Below are 22,822 nucleotides of genomic sequence, written 5' to 3'. Positions count from 1 at the left end.
GAAACATTTTGGAATGTATGATTTTTTAACTGAATCTGGTTCACTTTAAATGTTAATGCATTTGGAATTCTTTGAAAAAAAAATAATATTGACAAGGTGATGACCGCTTATATGATACTTTCTAATGTCTTGAACTCAGTTTACTTTAACACACATAGGCTATACATTTATGATTATTGTGTCAAATTGCCACCATCATCAAATAAAATGCCATAGAAAGAGACAACTAAAGTAGGATTATGTAAGATCCAGCACTTTTGCATTCTTTTATCCAGTGCTTTGAGTTTGTTGAAAAGTGCTTATAAATAACTTTTTATTATAATATACATTTACCACTAAGTGTTTGAAGTCAGGATTGAATTACGAACCTACTGGCTACCCATGGCTTTTTTAAATGGTTTCTGTTTTTTTTTCTTTCTTCTTGGCATATAGGAGATATTTATTCTTAGTCATTTACAATAGATCATCTAATTCTGACGTTCTTTCTGATCTCTTCATGAGGCTGACAGCTGCAAGAGGCAGCGCTATCACACTGCATTTGTCCTATCTATGTCTTCCTCTCACACTTTCTTTTTAAATCTTTAAAAGGTGTCTTCAAAAGCTTCTGATTTAAATGAATGAGCAACTTAAATAAATGAGTTTTGGAGAAGACATAGTTTAAGGCACCTTGGGATACGTGTTCATTAAAATGTGCCATGTTCCCATATAGTATGCCAATCGATAGGGGCTTTGTCAGCCTCTAATTTAAGCACCTCTTTCACACTGATAGTCTGAGCACTGCAAATGCAATTGAGTCACAAAGGACACCATTTAAAGCTGGTTATAGAATGCTTACAGTTTAGATACAGTCCATTGCAACACACAAATTTAGTGACTTCAAAATTCAGAATGTGCATCTGTGTATAAACTGATAAGATGTACAGGAAAGCACAGCAACCAAGATTTCAAAATTACGCATTGCATCTAATTCACTTTCACAATGTTTCCTCATGTTTTTTCACCACTTCACATCTTACAAGGATCAATTGGAGTTAAAATACGTACAGCATAACACAAGTCTCCACAGACATAATTTGGGGTATTAAATCAATAAAAAATGTGTTGACATTGAAAGCATGTGGGTGGGACTAAAGTTTGTTCATGCACAAATCAAAATTCTTTTTAAAATAAATATGTTCAATATAAGATGATCATGCATATTATACAGATCATGCATCAATCCAGATTAGATTTCTGGATGTGTCCCATTTCAAACCTTTGAAACCTACAGCTCTGAGTACATTCTCAACAGAACCACAGGCTGTGGTCATTGCATTGGAATCATTTGTCCATCCATCTGTTAACAGAAAGCCATTTAATCCTAGTGATTATTGCAGCAATCCAGAGCCTTTGCCAGTGGGGGTCTGGAAAAAGCTGTTCAGCTGTTTTATTGAGGCATGTTTCCTGGTATCATGCAAGTGGTCAATTCTCAGTAGAAACCTTTGAAGTAAGATGTGAAGACGGGGTTAATTTAAAGTTCTTTCTTCATTAAGGTTAGACTTCTAAGGCTGGAGTTTATGGCAGGAAGGGGGTTAACTGATAAGGATTCCAGATGTGAGCTAGGAGAGCTAGAGAACCCCCTGTGTGAACCCCCTGACCATTTGGCCAAAAAGCTGTAAGCTGGCCAGACACGTGACCTCCCCCCTTTGCCATAACAGTGACATCAGAAGCGGAAAGGAAAGGATATATAAACCTAAAGTTTGTACCAGCACTTTGAACAATACTTCGGTTTTGTTGTTTCTTGCAGGAAACAAGACTTCAGCTTTATTGTTCCTTGCATGCAATAAACTCATCTGTTTAACTTCATCTCAGGATCCAGAACCTTATTCTTTCTGTTACACCTTTCTTTAGCATAAAAACCTAGATGACTGCTGAAATAAAGACTCCTCAACACTATGCTTTGGTGTGCTACACCCTAAATGTCATGTTCTAGTCATTGCATAAGATACTGAAACTACAGTACATTATTAACTGTCAAATACAGTAAATGTCTTAGTATACTTTAAGTTAATTTGCTATGCCAAATAGTATTTGGAAAGTATTCAAAAGTAATTGTCTTGTAGTTTTTAACCTTTATAACTTCAAAATATCTGAATTTGGTGGAGGAACAATATCCATTTGTTCTTTTTTCATAAAGGTGGACTTCATTTGGAACTGATATGACTGTACATAAACAATGCTATTGTTAACATACAGTACATAGACAATGAGCCATTACTGCCAATGAGCCTGACTAATATTTCATGATCATTTCTTAATCTCTAATCATTTCATAGTCCCATCTCTATCATACTGCAATACAAATTATAGTGAGTAATAAGAAACTGGAAAACAAATTATCATAAATAAAACTTTTTTTTATTGTTCAATTGAAATTACCCATTGTACTGTAGGTCTAGCACATTTCTGGAAATCTGAATACAATCTCACAATTTATATTTACTAGGTTTCAGAATACCGTATGTAGCATATTGTATATGACGAAGAACTGATAGATATGTTATAATCATACTGTTTGGCCATAGATAGTCCTGTCATGATTCATAAAATATCTGCAAATTCATATTGTGGTTTTAACAAGTCAAATTTTAAAAAATGAAATTGTTGTGAGGAGACTGAAAGTTATATGAAGCTACAATTTAAACACTGTTTAAAATAGTACTTACCCTCTCATTTTTTTCTATTTTTGTATTATTTGTGATAATACTAAAATGACTTAGAAAATCATAGTATTATTTTACTGGTTGTTAAATTAAAATGTGCAGCTGTCAATTACAGAAAGAACATTTATGCAAAGTATTTGGAAGTGAAGGGAAAAATGTTGTTTATAATTTATTTTGTCTTTAATTTCCTGCTTACCTTTGTGTTATAAGAAAACAATCTTTACAAATAATTCCTATGTGAATGACTTTTATTCTGATTTTATTTAAAACTAGAGGTTCACATTTCATAAGTATTCTCTTCTTTTTCTATTATTCATTCTCAAAGAATACAAATGCAAACTACTCCTTATTTGACTTGCATATTGACTGTCCATTTCATATTAAATTAATTACATGACTAATTTGCCTTCTGTTCACTGTTTTAATCTAAATTGTAACACAACTGAGATTATGCTAATAAACCAATATCAGATTCACAGGATATGTAATCTTAGTTTTGTTATTGATAGTGCTGAAATCATTACTATACAGTTTTAAACCTGTGGTCATTTGAATCTCATGTTATGAACACAGAAAGGGTATTTTTTGCCGATGTGCAAACATTGATTAATGTTTAAATGGATATCTGTATTTAGTCAAAATCTGTAATATTAATTATATCTAATATCTAAAATCTTATCTTTAGTCCATAACCGCTCCATCTCAGTGGTTCCCAGTGAAATTAAGAGGTTAAGTAGAACTGTTCTTACTTACGTGTAGGACACTGAGCAGTCAATGTCCAAGTTAATTTAAGGAGCTCTTGCTTGGGCAAAATCCTACTTCAAATCTTAGATCAACCGAGGGAGGCCTTCTTGCTTATCTGAGGATCAAGTTCCACACAATAGGAAAGAGTGACTTGTATCAACCTTATGTCTGTCAGACTCACTGCCCAAGTCCATTAGAGAATGTTGACATTTTTAAAATCTTGCTTTAAAGACTTAGCTTTCCACGAAAATATTTAATGCAATTAATTAAGCTTTACCTGGTCAGTTCAATGTACTTTTCCTTTTACTTGTTATGTACAGTAAATAATGCACAGAATGCATACATGTACACATATATATATATGTACAAACATATGTACATCATACATACATGTATAGCATGTACAGTATGTACATAACAGTGCCATGCGTGCACTTTGAGTTTCTTGAGCAGTACTCAAAACAAAACTAGAATATTACTACAACTACAAAAGACTCACACCCCAAGGTGCCATTGAAGTAAATGTACTGTATATTTTTTTTCAATTAAAATAGGCATGGGTGTACTACACCATGCCCACTTTATTTTGATCTCCAAATTAATGTTTGATTTACTTCACAAATTTGCCACTTTTACCAGGGAAAATGTTATTTCCTGTCTTTCAACCATTAGAATATATTTATTTCAGAATATTAATGAAAAAATACATTAAGGGCATTTTGTGAATGTGCCATATTTGAGAGATGTGTTTTTTTTTAAGATGTACTTTTTTAAAGTGTTGAACTCTCTTTTAGATATACTACACTGGGTGCAGTGTAGTGTCCTAGGTAAGTCTCTGGACTCATGACCCATGGGTTTAGAGTTCAAGTCGTTGTTGCACACATTGCTAGTATACCCCAATTGCTTCAGTTCATCTAGCTGTATAAATAAGCACGGTCATTGCTGGGGGTAATATTTGTGATGGACGAGTATCTCATACAGGTGGGAGTCATGTGCTCTCTGATCACTTCATGCCTAAAAAACAGGATAAGCTCTGCCCTGAAGAGTTACTGAGTGTTACTCAAATGGAATTACAAACCTACAGATGTACTGTTCTGCTTTATGTTTTCTGCAGTATTTTTGTATATTTATGCTGTCAATTTGTATAGATTTTTTCACTTTTCACATGATATCCTACTTACTTTTTTTTTTGCATTATACCTTGCTGTTTATCTGCTATTCTACTTATTTCATTCCTTGTATTGTAGTATTGCAATAGGTTATAGATGATTTATAAACAAAAGCTTTATTGTACCTATTGCATTGTGTAACCTAGTTATAGTTGACTGTGAAATTGTGATACCTTGTGCATCTTGCTTGAAGAAGAAGAGGATTAATTAATTCATGATTATTTTATCAATTGTAATGAAATTGACAAGATTATTTGTCACAAACATGTTTTTATTGAGTTAACACAGTGGTATCATGGCAAGCATTGCTGCCTCACAGCTCTTCCACAACTAGGTTTGATTCCAGTATTCAAGTGCTGGACTGGATTCAGACATTTCTTTGTAGAGTTTGCATGTACCCTCTGAGATGTGGATCTTCTCTAGATCTCGAGATACTCCAGTATCCTCCCACCATCTAAATGCATGCTGGATAGGTTAAAAAGTATTTTAATTGTCCATATTTGTGTGTCCTGGTGACGGGTGTCTCATCCAGGAATTAAACCCTCCCTCTATGCTTCCAGGATAAACTTTTGATTGCCACAAACCTTACCCGAGACATACAGATTTCTGTTAAAGGATGGAAGTTAACATCTTAGATAAAAAACAATGATGAAAACTATATATATATACAATATCTTGATTATTTAAAACTTTGTTGCACTGAAAGCAGTTTGTGCAAATGTCTGTCATTTTACCAAGCTAAGCTCTCTCCCCCAGTCTGTACCCTACAGTTCGTGAATGTGTCTCTGAAGAGGAACTTCAGTCAGAAAGTACCTGCTGGTCTCCCCCACTGACTACTGGAGGTTGCTTGTTGTTCTTAGAGAGAAGACCATTGGGCCAATGATTTCATAGCTTTTAAACTGATGTACCACATCCATAAATTCGGTGTCTGACACAACTAATTTCAACCATTTATTTCACTTTGTGGTGTCTATGTTTTATCCAAAGTTAAAAACGTGAGTGAACACTTGTAAAGCATGTCTCATATCTACCATGGTTAATAATTTTCCTATCTCAACTGTCAGCCAGCCAGTAGTTACATCTTAGAATTCAAATTCCATTTTTGTCTTGCAACCTGGGGCTAGCCTTCAAGCTAAAGTGATAAACAATAAGCATTTTCTGATGTCACAATTTCAGCAAACACCACAATTTTTCTTGCTGAACTTCAGTCAAAGGATGTTACTGACTGACAACATCCAGAAGAAGAAGAGTCATCTCACCGCATACTGTATAGCAGAGTTCCTAGTTGTACTATTCTACTAGCACCTACTGTAGCTGCTATGGAGACAAAGAAAGGAATTTGGGTCATCTTTGGGTGTAATTCTAAGGTCATGCCGAGCAGGTATCTTCCTACACTCACACTTGCATCTATGAAGAAAGTCTACACATATATTTATAACTATCGAAGTTTGAGGGCATTTTTATTAAATTATTTTAAGTTTTATTTTTGCCCTCTGGGATGAAAACAATAACCATGTTTTCTCACAAATCTTTTTAGGTTTTGTTTAATATGAAATATGAGTTTCATTTTTGTGTAAATTTAAGTTTCTATTTTCTGTGCAGGGCACAGCTGGAAGTCATGTTTTCAGAACACGTCAGTAAGAAGAAAATTTCAGACCAATTTGAAATATTTTAGGGCTTTCTTACAGCACCTGTTCATGATGAAGAAGTCTGCATTGCTCAATGAAAAATTATTAAAATACTGTATTTGGGCTACTTTACTTTGACTTTATCAGTGAATGATTCAGGAGACACTAAATACATCAATCAAAAATAGTTCAAAGAACACTTGGATTTCCCCAAGTAGCTGTTGAGATTGCCAGAGAAGTTGTCAAAATTTAAAAGAAAGGCTTGATAAAAGCCTCATCATTTTACTTCAATTTTTTACTTTGAATTTTATTTGAAATTTCATTAATTTTACATATGAATTTTCAAGCTTAAATCCTTATAATGATAATGCAGCACAGTAGTTTAATTAGAAATTAACACCAAGGAGCATAAAGATTAAAACTCACTCTTCAGTCTTCTAAACCATTCCTTTCATAAAAAATCAAACTTGCTGTCCTATCTTATCCTATGCTTCTACACAGAGATGTTCCAGATGAAATATCTTGTTAACCTGTGCCCAGATTCACAGACTACATTCTGCTGCAAATCCCATCATTAGGTGATATGGTAGAATTGTCATAATTCCACAGAATTGGACTGGTGCTTCTGATGCTGCTAAAATTATCTCTATTCCATCAATCACAGATGCTCCCCCCACCCGTGAGTGTCAGCGTTTTACATACCAAATAGAGTTTATATTAAGTATTTCTGAAATTAGTTATCAGTGATCCTCTTGAGCAGATCTTTATGAAATAGAGTGAACAATGGCCCAGGACAGTGACTGCTCATATAATCACATTAAGAAGGTGGACAAGTTGAATAGAAAGAACCTTTTTTAATGCTGTAATTACCTAATTGAATGCTTCATTCTCTGCCTATAAATTAATTTTGCATATTTCATTTTGTTCTTCTTTGCAAGGTTTAGGTTTATTATTGTGAGGAAAATGAAGCAACAAGAGCAGTAGTAGAAAATGTGCTGCATTGCACATGGTATTGCAGATGGTAGTAGGTACAGCATATACCAAATTACAAAGGTATTAGGAGCCTGTCTGCCTCCCTTTTAGCAAAATTACCTCCCTCATTCAATGAATCTGTGTCATGACAGCCTTGCCAACATGCTTACTATATATTTCAAGTGCCAATTAATATATTTCCAAAAGATTATGCCAAAACTGATGAATAATTATCAAACCACTCTTTGGAAGCATTACTTCTGCTTACGGATTTGATATAAATATGCATTCTGTTCTATTTCTATTTGTCTATTCACTTTGGTATCAAAGAAATGTTTGTATATTTAATTAAAATAATTAAATCATCAAGTCACTGATCAGAAATTCAGGTTGTGACTTGAAGGAAAGGCACAAACCCTTTTTCATCTTAACTAGGTAATGCCTTATCTACTATTTATATATTATTCCTTGATCTTTTACCCTCCCCACACATGCTCATTCTTCCTGCTTCTTGCCATATGAAAAAGGTGGTAGAATATAACTTGAGTTTATCATATGAGGTGTTAACAAAGCTTCACTGTCTCTCTCAGTGCTTAAAGATTAAAGACAATAAAACCCTGTGACCTTGCAATCTGTTGTTTTGCTCGCTTCCTTCTCTATTCAATGACACACTTCAAAAGGTAAAAAGTATACTGCTACATTAGTGTCAGTCGAATAGAAATCTCATCAACTTTTTCCCACAAAGGTACTGTTACGAGTTCGGTAATAGGGACCGAACTAGTGAGTGAACCCACTTGCAGGAGCGAACAAAGCCAAGTCGTGAACCGAAAGCAAACCGTAATCGTAGGAACGAGCCGAGAGTCCAGGGGGAGCAAGATATCCGAAAGGGAACGTGTACCAAAGCCGAAGTGTGATCCGAAGTCGTAGTCCGTAGAGCAATCCGAGAATCCAGAGGTAGCCAGTAATCCAAGACAGAGCGAAAGTACCAATCCAAGTCGAGATCCGAAAAGCCGAAGTCCAAAGGGAAAAACCGTAAGCCGAAATCCAAGACAAACACAGAGTAGAAGAAGCGCAACCAGGAAGCTCGATAGGGAAAACCAATACTGAGCAACGAGGTAGGGAAGGACAGGTGTTTAAGTAGGATGAGACGGGGGTGTGGTGGTGAATGGGAAAACTGATAGGTGAACTGATGGATAGGGGCTACACCTACTTCTGCCTCCTCCGTTGCCGAGAGGCAGGGATCGTAACAGGTACAACATGGATGAAGGGAGGAAGATGGATGAATCCCAATTTGGCAAGTATTTGGTTGGATTGCCAATCAGGAGGGACAAGAGACCATACTGTTGTGGCAAGAACAGCTTGAGTGTAGCTTTTGTCAAACAGGGGAGAAACTCCTGGGCTTTTGGAGTAGACCACTTGTGTTTGAGGGAGGCCCAGGAAGAGCTAATTGGCCTTACTTCATCATTACTAGGGGCTACACCTACTTCTGCCTCCTCCGTTGCCGAGAGGCAGGGATCGTAACATTACCCCCCCCTCTACGGGCGGCTCCTGACTCCCTAACGGGACGATCCGGGAAGTTAAGGTGGAAGTCTTTGATGAGATTGGGGTCCAGAATATCCTTCTCCGAAACCCACAAGCGCTCCTCCGGACCGTAGCCTTCCCAATCGACGAGATATTGTAGGGCTCCACGAGACCATCGGGAATCCAGGATTTTATTGACCGTGTAAGCAGGGAGTCCATCAATCACTCGAGGCGGTGGGGGTTTTTGTTGTGGTTTAGACAGGGTGGATCTGTGAAAGGGTTTAAGGAGGGAAACATGGAAAGTAGGATGGATCCGAAGGGTAGGAGGCAAGGCCAGTCTGTAAGTTACAGGGGTAATCTGGGCGAGGACACGAAAAGGACCAATGTACCTGGGAGCAAGCTTGCCAGAAGGTTGCTTAAGAGGAAGGTTACGAGTGGATAACCAAACAAACTGACCGCGTCGAAGTCTGGGTGGGATCCGACGGCGCCGATCAGTTACCTTCTTCTGCTGAGCTGAGGTGCGAAGAAGGGTGGCTTTGGCCTTCCTCCAGAAGGTCTTCAGGTTAGAGATATAGTCCTGAACCGAAGGGACCTCTGTGTTGGGGTGGGAGTCAGGGATCAGAGGAGGCTGATAACCTAAGGCACACTTAAAGGGAGACATGCCAGTAGATGTAGTATACAATGAGTTGTGTGCATACTCAGCCCATGGGAGCAAGGACACCCAATTATCATGGGTAGAGGAGATATAAGTCCGTAAATAGGTCAGCAGTTCCTGATTTATACGTTCTGTCTGACCGTTGGCCTGAGGGTGGTAAGCTGAGGTAAGTGAGACTGAGGCGCCCAGAGTCTTACAGAAGGCCCTCCAAAACCGGGAGACAAACTGAGGGCCCCTATCTGAAACAATATCCTTAGGGATGCCATGCTGTACAAACAATTCTGCTAGTTCTCGAGCTGTAGGTAAAGATGGTAGGGGAATAAAATGAGCAGATTTGGAGAAACGGTCTACCACTACCATAATAGTTACCATGGCTGGGTGGAAGGTCAGTAACGAAATCTACTGAGAGGTGGGTTCAAGGACGATCTGGGATGGGTAAGGGTTGAAGAAGACCCGCTGCCTTCATTCGGGAAGACTTCATTTGGGAACAGATAGCGCAGGCCTGGACATACTCCTTGGTATCCTTAGCCATAGTTGGCCACCAGAAGTCTCTGGAGATGAAATCCAAGGTACGGTGGACTCCAGGGTGTCCAGCGAAGCGGGAGTCATGACCCCATTGTAAAACTGCCGATCGGACGGGATGAGAGACAAATAACTTGTCCTGAGGACACTGAGGAGGTACCGTCTGCCCAACCAAGGCTCGTCGGACAATCACCTCAATGTCCCATCTTACCGCAGCCAGGAACTTACCAGATGGAATGATGGGTTCTGGGGTCAATTCGGCCTCAGGGGGGTCATGGATCCGCGAGAGGGCGTCTGCTTTGACGTTCTTAGAACCTGGAGTATAGGTGATCAAAAAATTAAACCTGGAAAAAAAAAGAGACCACCTAGCCTGGCGAGGACAAAGACGTTTGGCCGACTGCAGGTACTCCAGGTTTTTGTGATCTGTGTAAATCAAAAAAGGGTGATGAGCACCCTCTAACCAGTGCCTCCATTCCTCCAATGCCAGCTTAATGGCCAAGAGCTCACGGTTACCCATGTCATAGTTCATTTGGGCAGGGGATAACTTCTTGGAGAAGAAGGCGCAGGGGTGAAGAATCTGTTTTTCTCCATGACGTTGAGAGAGAACAGCCCCCACACCATGGCCAGAGGCATCCACTTCGACTACAAAAGGCAAAGTTGGATCAGGGTGTTTTAGGATGGGGGCTGTTGTGAACAGGTGTTTCAGACGCTGAAATGCTTCTTCGGCTTGAGGGGTCCATTTGCCTTGTCTTGGTCCTTTACGGGTCAAAGAGGTTATGGGAGTGACCACTGAGCTGAAGATTCGAATAAACTTCCTGTAAAAATTAGCAAAGCCGAGAAATCGTTGAATGTGTTTGAGGTTCTTGGGTGTGGGCCAATCAGTAATCGCCGAGACTTTACTCGAATCCATTTCCACACCCTCTGGAGAGATGACATAACCTAAAAAATGTATCCTTGAAGCATGGAAGGTACACTTCTCCAGTTTGACATATAGTTTATTCTTGATGAGCCGGGAGAGTACTTCTCTGACGTGGAGAACATGATCCTGGAAGGAATCAGAAAAAATTAGAATGTCATCTAGATAGACCAAGACAAATCTTTGTAGTAGATCACGAAAGATGTCATTAATAAAAGACTGAAACACCGCTGGGGCATTAACCAAACCAAAGGGCATGACCAAATATTCGTAATGTCCATGGGTAGTCATAAAGGCCGTCTTCCACTCGTCCCCTTCCCGAATGCGGATTAGATTATAGGCCCCTCGTAAATCCAGTTTGGTGAAGGCTTTGGCTCCATGCACCGACTCAAGTGCTGCTGGAATTAGAGGCATAGGGTACCGATTCTTGATTGTGATCTCGTTGAGACCACGATAGTCGATGCAGGGACGAAGCCCACCATCCTTCTTTTCCACGAAAAAAAAACTGGCACATGCTGGTGAAGTGGATGGACGTATAAGTCCAGCTTTCAGAGAATCCTGTATGTAGACTTTCAGGGCCTCAGACTCAGAACTGGAGAGCGGAAAAATACGACCTTTAGGAGGGATAGTACCTGGCAAAAGGTCAATAACACAATCATAAGGTCGATGAGGTGGGAGGGTCAAGGCCTCCTGCTCATTAAAGGCTTCCTGTAGATCGGAATATTGAGGGGGTATGGTAGGAACCCCTGAAGGGGATGTCGCCGTGAGTGCAATTCGTACTGGTAGACGACAGCAGTCTTTAATACATCTGGGTCCCCAAGCTAAAATTTCTTTTCGGGACCAAGAAATGTTAGGGTCATGCTGTTGTAGCCAAGGAAAGCCCAACACCAGAGGATGTGTTGGGGTCTCAAGGAGATAAAACCAGATGTCTTCCACATGGGTGGCGCCAATCTGCAAACTTATAATTTCAGTTTGCCATCTAATGAGTCCTGGAGATACGGGGGAGCCGTCGATCGATTGAACACGAAGTGGTGTAGTCACCGGGGTCAAGGGTAATTTCCAAGTTTGAGCGATGGAGGCATCAATAAAGTTTCCTGCTGCCCCTGAGTCTATAAAAGCTAGAAGAGGTCTCCTTTCATTACCCCAGAATAGTGTAGAACGAATAAAAAATCCAGAGGAAAACTGAGGGGATTGAGAAATCTCACTCACCTTAGGAACTTGAGAAGGTGGGCTGCGCCTCAATGACGAGTATGAGGCAGGGCAGGCCGTTTTAAAGTGTCCTAATTTCCCACAGTACATGCAGCGACCCTCTGGTTGGCGCCTCTCTCGTTCTTCAGGGGTTAACTGGGTTCGGGCTACTTCCCTAGGTTGATCTGAGTCGAAAGATCTGATAGGAGAAAGCCGAGGAGCCTTTAATATTGAGGTCCGAGATCTTTCAGCACTCCTTTGACGAATTCTGATATCCAATTCCAATACTCGTGAAATTACTTCTTCCAAGGTACTGCCCAATTGCGGCATATTTACCAGACGATCCTTTATTTCTTCACTGAGTCCTTGACGGAAAAAAAAATTAGGACCTCGTTGTTCCAGTGAGTCTCCGCTGCTGCTACTTGAAAATCTATAGCATAGTCTTGTACAGACCGGCAGCCCTGGCGGATGGAGGAGAGGCGGAAGGCAGAGTCTAGACCAACTACAGGATAACAAAAAAAACCCTTAAATTTTCCTAAAAAGAGATCATAATCCTGAATTTCAGGAGCCTCGTGATCAAGCAGAGCAGTAGCCCATTCCAAAGCGCGGCCAGTTAGCAGTGAAACTATGAAGGCGATCTTGTCCTGAGGAGAAAAAAAGGTTTCCGGATGGAGCCTGAAAACCAGCGCACACTGTGCTAAAAAGCCCCGACATTTCGTAGGGTTGCCGTCAAACCTGTCAGGTGGAGTTAGTGGAAGAGGTCGAGGGGCAGGTGTAGCAGCTGGCGGGGGTGGAGCCAAAGCGGCAGCTCCAGCGTTGCTTCCTAGATTGCCGATGGGCGGCATTGCAGACAGGTGCACAGAGATCTGTTGGACAGAAGCCTGGAGCTGGAGTAAGGCTTGTTCGTGCTGATCCAAAGCCGTGCGAATCTCCTGTTGCTCCGCTGGGTCCATGTTAAATGGCTCAGTATTCTGTTACGAGTTCGGTAATAGGGACCGAACTAGTGAGTGAACCCACTTGCAGGAGCGAACAAAGCCAACTCGTGAACCGAAAGCAAACCGTAATCGTAGGAACGAACGAGTCCAGGGGGAGCAAGATATCCGAAAGGGAATGTGTACCGAAGCCGAAGTGTGATCCGAAGTCGTAGTCCGTAGAGCAATCCGAGAATCCAGAGGTAGCCAGTAATCCAAGACAGAGCGAAAGTACCAATCCAAGCCGAGATCCGAAAAGCCGAAGTCCAAAGGGAAAAACCGTAAGCCGAAATCCAAGACAAAAACAGAGTAGAAGAAGCGCAACCAGGAAGCTCGATAGGGAAAACCAATACTGAGCAACGAGGTAGGGAAGGACAGGTGTTTAAGTAGGATGAGACGGGGGTGTGGTGGTGAATGGGAAAACTGATAGGTGAACTGATGGATAGGGGCTACACCTACTTCTGCCTCCTCCGTTGCCGAGAGGCAGGGATCGTAACAGGTACAACATGGATGAAGGGAGGAAGATGGATGAATCCCAATTTGGCAAGTATTTGGTTGGATTGCCAATCAGGAGGGACAAGAGACCATACTGTTGTGGCAAGAACAGCTTGAGTGTAGCTTTTGTCAAACAGGGGAGAAACTCCTGGGCTTTTGGAGTAGACCACTTGTGTTTGAGGGAGGCCCAGGAAGAGCTAATTGGCCTTACTTCATCATTACTTAAGCACCAACAGTCTAAGACACCACATTTTCCTGGCTATCTCATTGGGTAGGCACGTGAGGCTGAAGGAATCTTAAATTAGTCATCTCCAACACAGTCTGACAAGAAGGACCAAGTGCCAAACCAGACAAAGCTTCCCTTCTGCTCAGCTGGTCATGGCAGTTGCTAATGAACGTGAATTGACTATTGTCCATCCTGACCTTCTCCCATAAGAAACTCAGCTGGGTTCAACTGACCTGAGGTTGAGCACAGTTATGGGAGACATGTGTGCATGTGTGCACCTATGTAGGTGTGCTAACAATCCTTCAGAGAACCTCGATGGGTTTGCTGCCATCCAAATCCAATCTGCCAAGAGTCCTATATTCATGGCTTGGATTTTTTCGGCTAGTTGGAGCTAGTTGGATCTTTAACAGTCATCAGTCTCCCTCCTGAGAGATTCAGTGCTCTGCCTGCATACCGCCTGTCTCCCAGATTGTCCCTCCTGAGCTGTTCAGGTTGGTACAATCCCAATCCCTGTACTCTGTATCCCTTTCCTCTCCTGATGGGAAGTACAAGGGTTGGTCTGGATCACTAGAGGCCATGTAAGGTCAGCAAGCTAATTGCAATTCACAGCAACCAATGTCCCTTAAGAGGCAGTGTGGCTCTAGAACCAGGTTACCAGGGATGCAGTGGTCTGTGCTCTGTGGGAAAGAGGCACCAAAGGCTTGAATCAAGAGCAAAGAAACCACTATTCATTAATGTATAAACAGTAATGATGGGAGAGCTGGACCTACTCTCTCATGAGTTGCCAGATAACACTACACAGAGTCTATGCCTCTCTGGAAAAGAGTATGAAGACAGACTTAGAGCTTCCAGAAGCCTTCCAGTGGTAACACCCTACCTGGGATGAAATAGTTGCTTGCCCTACCTCATTATAGGTGCTCTGGGCTCAGTGTTCAGGCCCATAACTCAACTAGGGGCACTGAAGCTCTCAGGAGGTGAAAGAAATGCTGGATTCATCCTTCCTCTTGAGAACCACTGTAATATTCCCAATAAAAAGAGGGGAGGTAGAAATCTCACAGTACTTTATTTTACCCCATGGAGTGTTAGTTAATGTTATGCTCTCTCCAAGCAATTAACACACACCTGTCAAACACTGAAGGCAAAAATCCCCTATGAACTTGCAACCAAGTGTTCTTACAGATTTGTTCTTCGCTCATCAACACAATTCAAGGAACAAAGGGAAACTTGTACATTATGAGTTATATGTTAAAAATCCTTAAAAGCAGAAAATACTTAAATTAAATTGACAATTAATAAACTACAGCGCAAATCTTGTCAATTAATGTTTTGTAAGCATTTGTCAAGTGCTCTCTAGAATGCTTATTTGTATTTCTCTATATATCACATCTGAAAAAAAGTCAGCCAGCATCTTTTTGATCCATAACTCTTCCGGCTTTTATTCAGCCCAGCTGTTCTGTAATTATACTTCAGGCTTCATGCTTTCATGTTATCTGCTGTTGTTTCTCTGAGGCAGCAGGCTTTCTCTCACTACATCCTATTACAGTACTTAACAGAGAGTTCCTTCTTGAACCCCATCATGATATCTCTGATGTTTAAAACCAAGACATCTTGTTCTTTTTCTGTCAGACTACTGACATTTTCACCAGCCAATTACTTTGTCTTTTATAAACAAAAAGAAATAAGAAATACCTTTCTTTCTAGTTTTCATGATAAATCATAAATACCTGGATATGTGGCATTATGCAGGTAAACTAATGGTTTTCATAGAATGAGATCTTTGAAACACCAGACCAAGTTGTACACCCTCCAGAAGATTTTTGAAATGCATTGGGACGCATTGGGACATTTTTGTAATACAAATCCAGTGAAAAGTATACAAGTCAAACTCACTGGAAGGGCATAATGTCCTACTGTATGGAAAAATATAGTTTATTGTGCTATAAAATGGAAAGTTTAAATGGTGAATAAAGTTCTGTAACAGATTTTGTAGTCAGACATTATATATGTGTTCTTTTTTTATTCTTAGCATTTAAAAACACACAACTGTTTAAATAAATTTGTAATTAATAAATTTAACCCAGGTAAGAAGAAGGGGGTCACAGATGACCCATATTGACAATCTATGCTAGCAAATAGTTTAGAAGTGGAAGCTTTTGTTTGTTAATTACACACTGCCCTCTGGTGGCTCCAAATAAGACAGTGTTTGACATAAAAACACAGCTTAAAGTTTGACTTTTTGATATCACTTTGCGTCCAAACCGACTCTATGGCACTTACCAGAACTTTAGTATTCAACAACATTTTGAATTTAACAATTCAATTTTACGATTAGAGTTTAAATAATGGTTACTGTATTACCTATCTAGTGAACCTATTTATCATTCCAAGCATATTATTGATGATGCTTCACACACCTGTGCATTGCCAAGCTATTTAACACTGAAGGGTTCTCCATGTGTTGTGGATACAATTCAATATTTTCTCAAACCCAGGCTTGAACATTTTGGGATCAAGTCTATATTCTGGATGTATTTAATTCATACTGAAGACTAGCATTTGTTTTGTAATTTATGTACAGCAAATGATTGATTGTTGATACTTACCAAGCAAATGCTGATTTTGAATCATTTTATTGAATCAAGCTCCAATGCAGTCCAAAATGTCCCTTATTGCCTGAAAGTAGAGCCAATAGCCTACTATAGTCACAATACTCACAAATCCTACAAATTAAAACCACAGCTAGGATGTAGTGTGCAGTATTGTGGAGGATAGGTGAGGTCAAATCCACTGTAAAATCCTTGCCTCAGCATGCTACGAGGATAGCCAGTTGCTGTTCCATGTTACTACAAGTCATTATAAGTGTTATTTTAAAGCCACTATTTACATCATATTAAATTCTCAATGCCCATACTGAAAGCTGATGTTCAACTTTAAACCAGCACAGTTCAATTATTTGATTTACACTGTACAGTACATACATACTACAGCAGGGGTGCCCAACCTTATTTAACATAAGATCTACTTTTTCATTTGCCAGTCCAGTGCGACCTACTAGTGTGAATTTGAAGCTCTGATATAAGAAAAACAGACTGTGGGCACATCAGTACAGTAACAATACCCATCACTAGAATGACAGCAAATAAAAGCAAGTGACTCATGCTACAGTGAACAAGTAATGTTTCCCCTTTTCGAAAAAAAAGAATAGCCTACCTTAATGTGAGCATTGGCACTGAGAAGCTTACTTGAGAACACTTATAATTCCTTTAACGTGTTGACCCTGCTGATCATGTCGATGACATTTTTATTTTGTCCCTACAGCTCAACATTCAGCAGTTCAGTCAAGTATGTGAGAAATAATAAATCCACAAGCCAGTGGTCATCCTCTAATTGGGCATATTCACCATGTTTAGACAACTTGAGAAACTCTTTGATTTCAGGCAACAGCTGTCTGAACCTTCCCAAAAATGTTTGCTTTTGAAATCTCCAAACAACAAGTCAGCAGCCTCAGTAAACGCGTTTTTTTAATTACTTCTCGATCCCTGAATGACTTCTTGTGTTTAGCCAGGACCTGGCTCACACGGAACGATGCGATGATTGCCGTTTTCCCTCGTATTAGGCCTCGTGAAAACCGACTGCTGCTAGTTGAGATTGAAATTTTTTCACTTTTCTTTTCCATAACTCACTTTTAGCCGGAAAATCCACGTTATATGTTTTGTGTACAATTTTGAAATGTTGTTCTATATTTCTCTTTTTCCCTTAGATGTCAGCATTGCAGATTTGAATGCGAAAGTACAAAAGAATAATCATGCTCCCATTACTTGTGGTACCGGTAAGATTTCGGTCTCTTTGCTTCATCATTTTCACTCAAACACTACAACTATCAAACAGGCAATCAAACTTACCAAACTGTTAGCGAGTCCGTTTCGCTCCACTTTGCACTGTAGAGAATGTGGGGTTCGTGCGGCAATAACCAGAGCACAACAAGACTATTTACGGAGCTCCTGTAGCCTTTTCAGTGTCAGCCAGCACTCAGGGAAGAGACGATCACAACCCATTCAACAAGATTTAAACACACACAAGGGCAATGAAATGTATGATAACATGCACAGATCTGAATGAATTTTTAGGCTATCAAAAAAGTCAAAAGTCAAATGGCCCATTTATTTTTTTCCAAACATTCTTGCGATCGATCGACCGACAAGCACTGGTTGGGCACCCCTGCTCTACAGTAAATAAGCACAATAATCAGCTGCTATTCTTTTATTGTATTTGCCTGATTTTTTAGACTTTATGTTGATGTACTTGACCATGTACTGACCCTTAAAAATTCACTGACCAAAATGTATAATTTAGTATTTAGAATTCACTCATTTTGGTTTCTGACCAAACATACTGTATTTGCAAAGAAAAACAATCGAAGCACAGCTTGAAAATAACTTTTCAGTATTCTTAGCCCAAGCCTTCAGTTGTGTTTGTATCAAGGATAATGGTGTGTAGGACTGAATTGTACATTCCACCAGATTCAGATGTAGGGATTGTAGACAGTTAGGTCAGGGAAGTCTATCTTGTGCTTCCCAAGCCTACTCTACTCACTGAGAGTCTATTTCACTAATATTTTCAACAATTAATAAAATTAAGAAAACATTTAGTATATTATTTAATATACTGTTAAACATTATGGGGGAAAGTTACAAAGGAATTATGGACAATGGAACTAGTAAGTTTCTAAACCCTTTAATCTTACTTGCTAAAGTTTGTACTGTACATTTGAGGATCTTCCTATATAATGCGAGGTAGAAAACACAATCTTAGGATCTAAGAAAGCATTTTGAGAGAAGACATCCAAAATGAGCTTTAAGTCTAGGTTGTGGATCACAGTTCTTTCAATTTAGGTTGTTTCTCAGACTTTAAAAAGGAACAAGCATGGCTCTGGGTGAGACCTGGTCTTATGATAGAGCTTTTATTGTCAGACAAACTTCTATAACCAATGGAGCAACTGGGAAAGGAGTACTTTCAGAATGATTTTTGGGAAAATGCAGAGATCGATTTAAAGGATCTGTGAGGTATTTGGTTACCATCATTTAATGATTAGTTAATGGTGTTGCTCCCAGGCTTTCAAATAGACCTACTGTATTAACTGAAAATGTATTTTTGCTTATTTCTAGGGGTGCTTCATGAAGATAAAAACACCATGGCAATAGCACATACTGTAAACACTTAACCTATGACTGTCACTCTGCTAAAAGTATCTGGGCTAGCAATCTACTGGAACCCCAGAACATCACAATATGTATTTATAGTGACTTGCAAATATATCTTACTAATTTTTTAGCTTTAAAGCTTGATGTCAGGGGCAATTTGAATTATCAATTAATATTTATTATATACACAATCTACTCCACACATTTACGGCAAGAAAACAAAAAGAAAGAAGTAAATTAATAATTCATATTACAAAATTGAACTTTCATGCTTGTATGATCATTCAAACCTTTTGATGGGGAAAACCTAAGTTAATTAAGGTGAACAAAATAATTTGATGTTCAATGGTCAGGAAGTGAATTTCAAGCAAAGAGTCAACATTAACATTGCATAAAACTATTGAACAGCACAGATCAGAAGAAGGGTACAACAAATGCTGAAGTTTGTGAATATTCCTGTGAACACAGTCTACTCAATCATCAAGAAGTAGAAGGTGCATCGTACTACCCAGACACTGCCTAGATTAGGTCATCCCTCCAAACTGAGCAGCCAGGAAAGGAAACTCATGAAGGATGCCACTGTGAGGACAACAACAAGTTTGTTATTAGCTACAGATTCTCTCCTTAAGAGAGACCCCTATATGGGGTGCACAAGTGACTGATCAAGTGTTCATCACAGCTCTCAATCCTGTTCTCTCCTATAAAAAGAGAGAAGAAATAAAACACTTCTCCTATTTCAAGATGATAGTTACAAAGCAAACAAGTATTCCCCAGAGAGCTCATTGCTGACAGTCTACTTGTTGACAGAGATATTGACTGGGGTCAACGATCACCGCAGGTCTGTTCATTACCTCACAGTACCCTGTTACAGAGTCTACAACAAAGCACCTGAGTGATTCTACAAAATGTTTGGGCAGATTACACTAAACTGGATCTTTTTGGTCTAAATGCTGAGCGTTACATTTACTAAAGGTTCATTTTAGCTTAATTAAATCCTGTTAAGTCAGTCCTGACATAATTCCTATTGACTTAAGAGAGCCTGAACAAATCTGCCCAAAAGAATAGTTAAAAATTGCACCAAGGCAGTGTACAAAAGGAGACTTACCCAGAGAGATTTAATTTAAGTCTGCAATTGCTCTAAAAGGTGCTTCTACCAAAAAACTGAGTTAAAGGGTCTGAGTTTGATTTTATTTACTCTTTACTCTGTATTGACATTTACTGTAATCTTAGCATTAGAAGTTTTTAGTTTGAGCCTTTATGTTTTGAATAAAATGTGGTTTCCATTGTCCTCAGGAATGTGGACAATATATTCCTTTATAAAGGATAAGAACAGGATACAGTGTATACAAAAAAACAAATAGTGTAGAAATGTAGAAGTTACTACATTACTTATTTAGTTATTATTTATCTGAGACAACCTATATTCAAGACACTTACTGACCTGTAAAAAATGAACATTGCAAATGTTACAGCAATAATATGTAGCAAAAAGCTTAGAATTTTACAACCAACATATTAAGAAAGAAAATACTTTATCACTCAGCAAAAAAAATGTGAGGAGATAAAATCAACACATAGCAAACAAACACATATAAATAAGTATAGCTATCTATTGTTACAGTTATTGGAAGTGACTACTGAGAAGAATCTAGGGACAATAGTCAAACATCTAGCATGTGTTAACATTTATACTTCTCAGGGACTATAAAGCAAGAAAGGACCTTGGGTATTAATAATTAATAATAATTACTTATACTTATATAGTGCTTTTCTGGACACTCCATTCAAAGTGTTTTACAGGTAATGGGGACTCTCCTCCACCATCACAATTGTTCAGCACCATCCTGAATGATTTGACAGCAGCCATAGTGCGCTAATATGCTCACCACACATCAGCTTTCAGTGGAACAACATGAAGGCAATTCATAGGTGGGGATTATTAGGAGGCTGTGACTGAAAATGGCTAATGGGAAATGTGGCCAGGATGCCAGGGTAAAACCCTTACTCTTTTCGAGAATCACCACAGAGAGTCAGGACTTAGGTTTTACGTCTCATCCAAAATGGAACACCTTTTTACAAGATAGTGTCCCCGTCACTATACTGGGGCAATAGGGCCCACACAGACCACAGATTGAATACCCCCTACTGGCACCACTTCCAGCAGTAACCTTAGTTTTTCCCAGGAGGTCTCCCATCCAGGTACTGACCAGTCTCACACCTGCTTAGCTTCAACTTGAGGAACTGAGGAAGAAGAAAAGACAGAAAGACACAAAGGAAGAGGAGAGGAGCCAATTACAGTTGGCTGATTACAGTTAAGCATTTGAACCTTGTTTAAGAGAACTTGTCCTTCTTTGGTTTTTGAGAAGCTCAGATTTCCTGTATAGAGAATCCCTAGGTTAAATATGGCCTCCCCTGATTACTTAACGCGTTTTTGGAATAGGGAAATATTTTTCCCATTCATTTTGTATCTGGGTTTATATACTGTATAGAGAGATTTAACTCTAGGCTGCATTCTGTTGGCTATATCTCTGTTTTTGAGCCTGTTAAGTGTTACATAGGATTTGAATGCTTGGTAGCAGTCTGGGGTATCTCTGGTTGTCAGGACGTAGGCCTTCGACATGCCTTATTTGTAAATAGTGTAACTTTTATATTTTTTTTATGTTGTGTGTTGTTTAATTTGTGTTGTGTCATAAATAAATGTTTAACCCAGTGTACCTGAATTATTTCTGTTTTCACTTAAGCTGTCTTATCACTGAAGTTTTCACAAAGAATCCTTTGCCTCTAATAATACCAAGTGCTCTGACATATTCTTCTCAAAATCTTTACAATTTAGGGGGTTATGATTATTTATTTTTAAATCACGTTCCACCTGTTTTGTGTATTTCTATATTTTTGTATTTTGTAACACTAGTATTTTAAAAATTCTTCAATGCAATGCGTAAGGGAACCATATGAAGCAGTCTACATACCTGCCTTGAAAACTGTACTGATAAAGAAAAAAATAACATTCTTGAAATATTTCATGAATTAAATATGACAAAGTGGGGGCCCAGGTAACAAATTATATTTCACTGTCATACCCAAATTGTTGCTCTCTTTTGGCTGGCTGAATGCTCTCTATTTCATGATAAAGATGTTCTTTTGCCACACTCTTTACTCCTTCTCTTAAATCCAGGTCAGCCCTTTTTTCCCAGCATGCCTTTCTCTCCCTGATGAATGAGCTTCTTTCTTTTGCTTTGAGATGCCAATGAAAAGACCAGAGGTAGGATGCCCCCGTTTTTTCGGTGAAGCTTTTCATTTCCATGGCAACCATAGTGGTAGGGTTGAAGGGTAGATGGTTAGGGGATCATTGGAGAGTGAAGGGGGCTCTTTCTCAATTGAGTCTTTCAGCCTTGCCTGTCTGTATTTAAGAGGGTAAGTCAGATTTTGGGGAACAGACTGACATTCCCCCATAAGGTGTGATATCTAATTTACCAAGTTTTTTTTGTTAATATTTTTTTCACTACAAGGAAAAATAAAAGTAGGAGATCCCAACTAAAAATGTTCAAGTCCTAAATGTAATACGTTTTTAACAAATGTTATATTATCACTGTTTCATTAGCATGAAAACTGAAAGCACCCCAGGACAAAAAGCTCTAACATTTTGTCTTCTAATGTGGGTCATATGCAGCAGTTGACTAATCATCATAATTGGACATGAAGGTCTAGAAGTAGGTGTTACAATCTTACTCTAGGTTTTAATTGTTACAAATTACTCCCTATATTTATCAATGTGTGCTAAACAGTGATTGTGTGAAAGAATTCAGGAGGAACTTAATAAAGACAAAATTGTGAATTTGACAAGTGTTTTTGGAATTCTGTCACTAATGATGGTTGACTGGTTGTCACCAAACTTTGTAAAGAGCAATTCTT

General features: G+C 39.1%; 1 protein-coding gene and 1 long non-coding RNA gene across 4 annotated transcripts in view; one reads left to right on the top strand and one right to left on the bottom strand.

Moving 5' to 3' along the window:
• The window catches only part of ptn (pleiotrophin), a 99,728-nt gene that overhangs the window by 57,272 nt on the left and 19,634 nt on the right, over positions 1–22,822 (bottom strand). Inside the window, exon 2 of one of the 3 annotated variants that reach the window (XM_015353017.2) lies at positions 21,118–21,151. The exons of 1 other annotated variant lie outside the window; for it this stretch is intronic. The gene's annotated coding sequence lies outside the window, so the exon portion shown is untranslated. Of the gene's footprint in view, positions 1–3,455; positions 3,562–21,117; positions 21,152–22,822 lie in introns of all 3 variants that reach the window. One more of the 3 variants, XM_015353016.2, reaches the window with a different exon arrangement.
• On the top strand, positions 17,468–21,622 carry LOC138240812 (uncharacterized). Its single transcript, XR_011190058.1, has 2 exons — positions 17,468–17,538; positions 18,875–21,622. It is a non-coding gene; the product is annotated as an uncharacterized lncRNA (long non-coding RNA).

Source organism: Lepisosteus oculatus, chromosome 7, assembly GCF_040954835.1.
Source record: "Lepisosteus oculatus isolate fLepOcu1 chromosome 7, fLepOcu1.hap2, whole genome shotgun sequence".
Taxonomy (NCBI): domain Eukaryota; kingdom Metazoa; phylum Chordata; class Actinopteri; order Semionotiformes; family Lepisosteidae; genus Lepisosteus; species Lepisosteus oculatus.
This window is presented reverse-complemented; position numbering and strand designations above follow the sequence as displayed.